The 10,573-nt window shown below is 40.7% G+C and overlaps 1 pseudogene; it reads right to left on the bottom strand.

The window, feature by feature from the left end:
• Positions 1-9,400: 9,400 nt before the first annotated feature.
• Positions 9,401-10,297, bottom strand: LOC102728935 (small ribosomal subunit protein uS2 pseudogene; annotated as a pseudogene).
• Between the last annotated feature and the right edge of the window lie 276 nt (positions 10,298-10,573).

The following is a 10,573-nucleotide window of genomic DNA, read 5'->3' as shown; positions in this document are numbered from 1 at the left end:
CTCGCTCTCTCTCTCTCAGATAAATAAATAAAATCTTTAAAAAAAAAAAAACTCTTTGGAATCCTCACTAATATTTTAAGAGTATAAAATGGTTCTAAGATGAAAAAGCTTGAGAATGACCATAGCATGGTCTTTCATGGCCTGTAAAAGGAACATTAACATATCACATGCATTGATGACAAAAGAGACCGTGATAACGTAGCAGGATCTATATGCTGTCAAAAATCTTGATGGAAACAAACAAACAAACAAAAATCAGTCCAAGATCCAAAAATTTTCAACCCCTGAATATTTGACACCTGACTTAAGAACTGAGATGGAAATTTTTAATCTAAATGGTTTTTTGCCTTTTAAGAAGACCCCGCCTAGTGAAATTAAGTCAAGCAGAGAAAGTCAATTATCATATGGTTTCACTTATTTGTGGAATATAAGGAATAGCATGAAGGACATTAGGAGAAGGAAGAGAAAAATGAAGGGGGGGAAATCGGAGGGGGAGATGAACCATGAGAGACTATGGACTCTGAGAAACAAACTGAGGGTTCTAGAGGGGAGGGGGGTGGGAGGATGGGTTAGCCCGGTGATGGGTATTAAAGAGGGCATGTTCTGCATGGAGCACTGGGTGTTATACGTAAACAATGAATCATGGAACACTACATCAAAAACTAATGATGTAATGTATGGTGATTAATATAATAAAATAAAATAAAAAGAAGAAAAAAAGACCCCGCCTAGTGTTCTTTTTGCCTGGAATGTCCCCAAATAGCCAGAGGCCCCACTTGTTCACTTCGTTCAGATCTCTACGCAGATGACCTGGTCATTTAATCAGCGATCTTCCCCCATTCTCTCCATTACTCCCTCCCCCTTGACTTGCCTTATTTTTCTTTATTAACAGTTACCACACCTAACTTTTTTTTTTTCTGTACCCTCCACCACATGAATTGCAAGCTGTTTTAAGGCAGGAATGTTTATCTTTTTGTTCACTGTGCAACCCCAGTACTCAGAATAGTGCCAGAAATATAGCAGGTACTTGATGAATAAGTATTTGAATAAATGAATGAATGCTTTATGTTAAATGAACTAATATAATGGAAGAGCAAGAACAAAAATAAAATAGGTGTTTTAAGCATAAATTATCCAAACAGAACACCAATACTGAGCAAATACTTAAGTACATTACTGTAGAGATAGCACAATATATTTGCTACTTTTTTTTTTTTTTCCACTTCTGGGCACACGATTCCAGCTTCCCTTGCAGTTGGGGTCGTGGGACAGGGCCAGCTGTGGCCAGTGCTTCTCAAACTTGAATGTTTATACAAGATTGCAATCTTATAAACCTGTAGATATTAATTCAGGGGGCCTGGGGCCTATGACTATATATTTCTAATAAGCCCTCAAGTGAAAATGATGCTTCTAGTCTGTGGACCACACTTTGAAGCTACTTCCACACCTAGCCCTTAAAAAACATGCCACATAGAAGCAATAACACCCAGCAGCAAGGAGCACCTAACCTCCTAATCATGGTTTCTCCTGTAAAAGGAACCACGACTCCTAGGCAAAATGGCTGATTCTAGGACTGGGGCCGAAAATATAAGGTTGGAGGATCTTGTTCTGCCAAAAAGTAAGGAAGTGCTTACTTAAGCCAGAGGGACCTAGGAACCAATTGAAACAGTCCCAGTGGCCAAGGCTGGAACAATTTGAGTCGCAAAATAAATTAGAAAGTTTTGGATTATAATCCCAAGTATAAAATAAATATACAAGAGTCTAAACTCAAATAAATAATTAATAAATGGAAGAGAAGAGACAAGCCCCCTGTGCAGAAGAATTCAAAATAATTTATATAGATAGTCTGCCCTCAAGGAGGAGGAACACAACTCTCCACTCCTTAGGTGTAGGCTATGCAGAGTGACTTTTTTCCAAAGACTATAATATTGAAGAAGGGGAAAAGGACTAATTTTACAGTGGAGACACATGGCATACACTACCTCAGCTAAGTGATCAAGGTCAACATCAACAGTGATAAGTCATGTTGATAGTATGTCGATAAGATATAATGACAATGGCATCTTACCTCTGTGGTCTTTCTTCTCAAAATACATAAACCCAGTCTAACCATAGGAAAAATTCCAACAGAGGGGCATTCCACAAAATACCTAATACTTCTCAAAACTATCAGTTCATCAAAAACAAGAAAAGTCTGAGAAATTGTTACAGCCAAAAGAAGCCTAAAGAGACATGACAACTAAATGTACTGTGGTACCCTAGATGGGATCCAGCAGAGTGGATCCACAGAAATACAACCCACTAAACAAAATGAGTCCCCAACTTCCCCTTAGGCAGGTTCTAAAAATGCTCACAGCCCCTCCAAAGCCATCTGACATAAGGGAAAGTGAGATCAAGGTGTCAGTGAAAAAGACAGCAGTCATAATGAATTACAGTTAAAATATTTCACTTTCGCAAATTTTACAAAAAACACATAAGTACACTCCTAGGGCCTTCCCAGAGCCTCAGAAGAAGCCTACGCAGAAGAGCATCCCGGAGATTTAAGCTTGAATAGATTCATGGCAAATCCACCTTTGGGCATAGGTTGCCTTTAAAATCAAACATTGGATAGTTTACAATATGGACTCTGGAGGTAAGCGGCCCACAAATAGAATCCTAGCTCCACAGTTTAGTAGCCACAAGATGTTGGGCAAGGTTCTTAACCTCTGTGGTTTGCTTTGCTCACCTGTAAAATGGAGATCACAGGAGTACCTACCTCATAGTGTTATGAGGGTTCAGTGACTGGCACGTTGTGTAAATATTCAATAAATATCAGTTGTCTCTTTTTCTTAATAGTAGGGATGCAAGGGGCAGCAATTTGTCTTTTAATTTTAAATGGAATATCCTGCCATGCCCCATCTGCTGTTTACTGTGGTAAGCTCTGCTGTTTGCTCTTGGATAGGGCCTCTCCAAGTTCCTCATCTTGCCAATGAAATCAAAGGTCCCATTTCAATCAACAACTCTTCAAGCAATTTTGGCCTTCAGGTAACAGTCACTAATGAACTTTTCAAAGATCCAGGACTCCCCTCATTGATGTATTTCTCAAAGAACTGCAAAGGGAGGGTCCTCTGTGTCTTCCTGAGGGGGTATAATTAGCTGGTGGTTGGAAGATTGCACATGATAAAGTCACTCCAGGATTCCTAGCTCTTTGAATTCCTTCCTCTACCTGCTTACACACATCAGTTTCACTTGATGGGAGCTGCTAATTGAAGCCACTTTTTTTTTTCTTTTCTGTCAACTAATCAAGCTAAAAATTGGAATGATTTTCAGATGCTAAACCTACTACACCGATCCCAGAATCTCTGGTAAGCCCAGCCTTATCAATAAACTCAGTCTGATTTAAAATTAGATTTCTTCCTCCTTGGTTGGGAAGCATCCCATCAGAATTTATTTCCATATACATTCTCCAGTATTCTGGTGACAGAAATTAATAGTCCTATAATTCTTTGTTATGGAGGCCTCCTCTTCCCAACTTAACTGTTTTATCAGGCTCCTGGGACATGCTGAGGTCCAACACTGGTTACAGGTTTAGAAATATGGACAGGTGGGGTTGACGGGGGTAGATGGTGGTGAGTGGGTAAGGTCTGAGAAGAACTGGTTTCATACTGGGAGGGAGTTGCCGAGTCTTCAGGTGAGGTTATGTCTCCTGCCCACACAACATGGGAAACTGGGCTGCTTTGACTGACAAGGCTCACTGGAGTCCGGGGGTCCAGCCACCTCTCTGAGTCCTTCACATTCACCCACACTTCCTCATTCTAATTCTTCCTAAAACACAGTGTTTTCAATTTGGTTGGTTGTAAGCAGATTTTTAAGATAGAATAAAAATAGCAGAGCACTTTGCTTATAATAAAGGTAAACATTATTTCATGACACCTTTGCTTCAGTTGTATCAAGCGGTGTGTGTGTGCATGCATGCTGGATCATGATGTAAGATAAGTGTCTTGTAATGGCTGTGGTCAAAAACATTTAAAGCTACTTATGTAAGAGGCTTGACAAAGCTGTAGCTCTGACTAATGTAATTCAGCAACTTACATAAACTTTGAGTTTGGTTTTGGGCTACGTCAACCATGCAGCTTCAGGTGGTAAGAAGATTTTTTTTTTAGTAGGGTCATAGAAAGTCAAGGAGTGCAATCTCTACCTTCACCTGAGGATTTATGTATTTGGGCTTATCTAGAAGATACGTAGATTTATGTATTTATGTATTTGGGTTTTCTAGAAAAATCCATTCCACCCACTACACTTGAGTCCTCATACCTTCATATTCTGTGTCCACAGTTATGTGGTCTCCCAAATCTTGCCTTCAGTGAGTGCTTCGTTATAGGTAACAATGAACAATAATTTAATTAGTATTTGCCACTTCATATTGTTGGGGAGGAAAAAAAAATTTCCTCTTTCAAGATTCTTCTAGCTAGACTAAGAATTAAATTGACATGAGACAGGTTAACAGGAGAAAAATTTAACTTCGAACATATAAGGAATCCACACAGACATAAAATTCCAAAGGCAGACAAAATGAGGTATATGTCATCCTGAACTAAGTACAAAGGGGTAGGGGCCTGGGACTTCAAACGGAAGGAATGCAATTTTGGTAAACAAATGTTTGCTGGACCATTCAGAAACAATGGGATATAAAGAGAACTTTGATCAAACAGGCCTTGCATGATTCCTCCCTGTCTACCATACCTAGTTCATATCATAATGTAGTTATCTGTGGCAATAGCTCTCTTCCTAGAGCAGATCCTCTTCTAAATTCTTTCAGGTAGTTGGGGGTGGGGAGAAAGGTCAAAGTTCCTTCCTGATTCTTTTGGGCTCTGATTGTTTTCAGCCCCACATGCCAAAGTGGCCCATCTTGGGGCCATCTGCCCTCAGACCCCTATAATATTAAGAGTTGCCAGAATCCCATGATTAACTAATACTAATGGAATTTTTACCGTCCTCCTCCCAATTTTAATTTTTCTTCTCTTTCTCTCTCTTTCTGAGGATCTGTTGTCTGCATCACACTCCTCATTATTAATGTCTGTATCAAAGTTATTCTAAGCATTAAAAAAAAGACTGAATAACTTAAAGAGAAAATAAATATATATTGGAAGATATTGAGTAACTATGATGAGACAAAAAGTCTTTAAAGGCCTGAGATACAAGAGAAGCAATTTGGATTCCTTTCTAAGTCAGCATGACTGCACATAAACTTTGTTTAAACAAAAACCCTGATTTAAGGCCCACCAAGCATACATTATGCACCTGCTTTGTAAATGAGTAGCCTAAAGGAAAACCATCTTGTCCTTAAGATACCATCAATGCTCCTACTTCCTGCATTCTTTGACATCATTAAAACTTGTGATTCCTGCCTATATGCTAATTTGTAATCTTTTGAGCTTTTACAAGATGTAAAAAAGTATATAACCCTTTAAAAGAGCACTTTCTTCCCTATGAAGAATGTCTTTCCTGGCAACTGTCCCAACGTAGGCTCAAATAAAACTCTCTTACTTTTAGAGATTCTAAAAGGTTTTTTTATTTTGTGTGAACACCTGGAGGTCTAGAGAACCCTAGTAGATAGGCTAGAACCAAATGCACATTCTGCACTCCGTGCTGAGGCCACCACCTTAAAAACATTTATCAGTAGTTCCTGTATCTTTAACTCTTTCCACTACTATTCAAAATCCTAGGCAGGAGCATTAGATTGCCTGAGCATGGCCACATGCCTGCATCTTTCCTGCTGGGGACATGAGAGAATTTCTATAGTTTATATGAGGGGAAGGAAGGCCTTGCCTGGCATGAAGATGCAATCTATTGCAGATCCTCAAGAACAGAAAGAGGTCTGGATGTTGGGTAATCAAAAAATAGTCAAATGTCTGCCGAAAGTTTTTGTCCCATTCTACTGAAACTCTATGAGTACTGTCCCTCTTTCTCACTAAACTGTGAGCTACTTCAGCAATTATTTTGCTTTTCTTTGCATGCCTCAAACCAAGTACCACAGCCGTGGATTAAAGTAAGTAATCAAGAAAAGTGTTGGGTTGTTATTGCTGTTTTGTTTATTTTGTTTAAATAAGAGAACTTCTTGAGCTCTTGAGAACCACAAATCAGAGAATTAAGCTGAGGGACTTTATAAAGAAAAGATCAAGAATAGTTCAATCTTCCTGGACTCAGCAGCAGGGTCACCCAGAATCCATAAGAGACAAAAAGCAAGGCAGATAAGACTAGCATCCACCCCAGGCTGGCCTATACAAAGGAAAAGGATCCAGGAAGAAAAATCCAGAAATTGTGCCAACTAAGCAAATCTCTGGTTAAGTCAGGATTGAATCCTAGAATCTATAAATTCAGGGGCGCCTGGATGGCTCAGTCGGTTAAGCATCTGACTCTTGATTTGGGCTCAGGTCATGATCTCAGGGTTGTGAGATTGAGCCCCATGTCAGTCTCCATACTCTGCGTGGAATCTACTGGAGATTCTGTCCCTCTCCCTCTACCCCTTCCCCTACTCACACATACTCTCTCTTGCTCTTCCTCTCTCTCAAATAAATAAAATCTTTAGAATCTATAAATTATCTTTTTTTAAAAAATCTTATCCTCCTTTTATTTTTTAAATAAAAGTTCCTTCTGTGGGGCACCTGGGTGGCTCAGTTGGTTAAGCGACTGCCTTTGGCTCAGGTCATGATCCCAGGGTCCTGGGATCGAGTCCCACATCAGGCTCACTGCTCAACAGGGAGCCTGCTTCTCCCTCTTCTGCTCCCCCTCCTTGTTCTCTCTTTCTCTCTTTCTGTCAAATAAAATCTTAAAAAAAAAAAGTTCCCTCTGAATTATTGAATTTTCTCAAATACAGAGAAAAGATCTCAGCTAGTATAACTACCAGGAGAGAAAAGGCAAAGCTGAGTTGTCCCATGGAGACCCAGCAGAGCTAAGATGACCAAGAGGTCAATGAGGCTTGATGGAGAAGCCCACAACAAGAAACTAGAGGATTCTTTTTAACTTGGGATCATGCACCTAGGGGTGGGAGGAGGAAGAAGGGCCAGGGAGGGAAGCAAAAAAAGTAAAATCAGTAGCAGGTGGAGAGAGTAGTAGTTGGAGACAAACTGGAGGGACAGATGTCAGGACAGCCATCTCCAGGAAAAAGAAGTGTGTACTCAGCTGAAGGCCATGTTCTAAATTGCACTAAGGGAAACAGATAAAAAAATGTTCAGCATAGTGAAATTGTAGGGCTAGGCAATCTAAAACTGAGATGTGTAACTCCTAAAGGACAGATGTCTGCAAATTCCCTTCAAATAGTTAAACATCTGTGATTCCTTTTAATATGTCAGAATTAGGCTCACTAACAATTACAACACTACCTTTGTCTCAACTCTTCTCAGTTCTCCGTGTTCCTGAGGTAGGTAATATTAGTATCGTTATTTCAGAGAGAGGGATTTGGGATCCTGAGAAGCCGTCCTAGCCAGAGTCATACCACAAACCCTTAGGGCTTCCAAGTTTAGAACTCAGGCTGCGGCTGCTGCTTCCTGGTTTGTTGATTAAGATGCATGAATGATAGCTTTTTATAGATTTTATGACTCCTTCATAAGTACCAGTCATTTTAAATTCAAAAAATCCTTTCTAATTTCGGTAGTCAACTGAATGCCTTGGACATTCTTGCCGGAGAATTAGTACCTCTTGGTGGATGGCCTTCACACCAGACTGTTACATCTATTAATAGTCATGCATATCTTTTTCTGGCCAGAAACAAGTAAATGTTCCAGGTTTAATTTAGTTTGCAATATGCAAGAATGGATACCTGTTCATTTGGACACTAAAATATTTTTAGTATTTTGAAACTTTGAGACTTTTACCCAAAAAGACAATTTTTAATATCTTCAGTGACCTACTATTTCTTATCCTTCAGGATGCCTTATAAACAATTTTACTGAGTCCTAGAAATGAGGCCCTAAAGCTGGATGGCTAGAGATACCAGAGTATGAATTAGAATCAAAGATTTGCAATTTATTGAGTTCTTCAGAGGCTTAAAAACTTCTGGGAATTGGGTCATGTCTTAAAGAAGAGTGGCTTAAATCAATGTTTATAGTGTTTCTTTGTGTGTATGAATTTAATCCTCAGAACCACCAATATTTTGTTGTTGGATTCCCCTTATGATTATGTCATGTGCTCAATGTCATTTTATATTATTGACTTTTCCCTTGCCTATTTCAACCTGACACTTGCCTCCTTTCCCAGTTACATTACAAACTTCTAAATGGCAGAGACTATAACAAACTTCTCTTTATTCCCCTACAATATCTGCTCTAGTACCTTGCATCAACTAGGTGCTAGAAAGATATATATGATCAATGACTAACCAGCAGAAAATGGAAATGTGGAGCTGACCAAGTAATGGGAGAGATGAACAGAACCACGAGCCCCGCACGCAGAAGCTGCCAGCACATTGGCTATAAATCATCAGTCACACCAAAGAGAGGGTGACCCTAGTTCCCCACTTGAAGAAAATGACTTGGTCCTGGCCATTTGGAGCTTATCTCCCATCCCTTCTAATTTCATTCGAGAGACCTGGTTGGGTATTGTACTATTGTCCTCCTCACCCCCTCCTCCTGCCTCTTCACTTCCATTCCTGGGCTAACAGAGTTGCAAAGTAACTAAAAGGAAGTATACAAACGTTGTTAACACATATGCAATAGACATTACTTTCAGAAAGGGCATGTGGAATCCAAAGGGGCACCCACACTAGAGCCCATACTGATCCCCAAGATAGTCAAGACATTGATGCTCTTTTCTGAATTGGAGCTTAGACAAGAAAAACCTGAGGGAGTCCAGTCCTTTCAAGGATGCCCTAAGAGCTAAAGGCCTATCTCATATTCAGCCTGATTTATAAAAGATTTGAACAAGAAATTAGGTTCAAAACTAACCCAAGATTTAATTCTATCACAGAGTTAGAGCAGTGAACCTAGTTTTGGTCTAATATTCCCAGCTGCACCCAGCAGAATTAATTGGTGTAAAACATTTATTCAAGAACCTCTCTGTCCAAAGCATGAATGAACTGGATACAAAGAGGACAGACACACTCAGACGCTATCCAGTGGAGATCAAACACATTCCTTAAAAATTATAAAACAACATAAAATGTGGCTAAGGCCATAATAGAAGAGAGACATGAGGAAAGTTCTGTGAGAATTCAGAAGTAGAGTTTTCTTCTATCTGGTGACAATCAGGAAAAGTTTCAAGCCAGCATATCATAGAAATGGGTGGGTTTGGGCCAGAGCTAAACCTGAGTGAAGGAAGACAGCGGGATAAGAGGCTGAAAAGGAATCTTATGGGTCTTTAAGTTCTTAAAGGAACTATAGGGGACCTTACATTCTTTTTTTTTAACTTTTAGAAACTGTTTATTTTCCATCAGCCTTATTTCCATTTTGCTTGCCTTTGTGGAAGAGCAGCTTAAGACCACTCAGTGGTTGTTCCTACCCCTTCAGTGGCCTGAGCAGTGAGAGCTGCAGAGCAGTTTTCAGTGGCCGGCTGGGCGCTCCAGTCTTCAGCAGGGAACTGCTGAATGGGCACAGAGGGCACCTGCACACCTTCACACCATTCTGTGGCTTCAGACTGAGTAGTGGTGAACTCAGGAGCTGGAGCAGTCCATTCACCCTGAAATCCTTCCTGGGTCACAGCCTTTCCAGCAGCAGCCTGCCCTTCTTTTTCAATCTCTTCAGGATCTCTGTAGAAGTAGAGATCAGGCATGACCTCCCATGGGTGTTCACGGGAAATGGTGCCACACATGCACAAAACTTCCCTAGCTAGCATCCACCACATCAGACCACTGAATGAACTCCCTTGTTGTTGCAAGGGATGGCAATGTCCAAATAGCACAGAGGAGAGTCTGTGTTACACAGAGCAATGGTAGGCAGGTTAACATACAATGCCTCTGTGACAGGCTGGTGGGCAGCCCTGGGATCAGAAACCACCAGAAGTCTCAGCTCTCAGAGGCTGCCTGGATCTGGTTAGTGAAGTCTACAGGAATGAAGCAGCCAGCAAGAGAAGTGGCTCCAGTATCCCTGGATGATATGACATTGACAGGAGCCAGGTTTTCAATGGCAACAATGGTACAAGCTGCCAGCAGAAGCTTCTCCCAGGTTCTTTTCAGATTTATGATATAGATGCCATCACATTTCCTTTTGTAGATGCACTGTTCTGTTTGGAAGTCAAGGTTGGTGCCACCTACATGAGATCCTGCTGCAAGGAATTTGAGGACATTCTCCTCCTTCATTTGCAGCACATCATGGGCTCTTGACATTATGAAAGTTTTCCTTTAAGTTATGACAGGAATACAGAACACCACCACATGGAACCCTCCCTGTGTAGTTCGGAAAGGGGGAACCTTACATTCTTTTTTTTTTTTTTTTAAGATTTTATTTATTTGGGTGCCTGGGTGGCTTAGTTGGTTGAGTGACTGCCTTCGGCTCGGGTCGTGATCCTGGAGTCCCGGAATCGAGTCCCGCTTTGGGCTCCCTGCTCGGCGGGGAGTCTGCTTCTCCCTCTGACCCTCCCCCCTCTCATGCTCTCTCTCTCA

This window comes from Leptonychotes weddellii, chromosome 4 (genome assembly GCF_054177405.1).
Source record: "Leptonychotes weddellii isolate Sample4059 chromosome 4, ASM5417740v2, whole genome shotgun sequence".
Lineage (NCBI taxonomy): Eukaryota > Metazoa > Chordata > Mammalia > Carnivora > Phocidae > Leptonychotes > Leptonychotes weddellii.
Note: the sequence above shows the minus strand (reverse complement) of the source record. Positions and strands in the feature narration are given on the sequence as shown.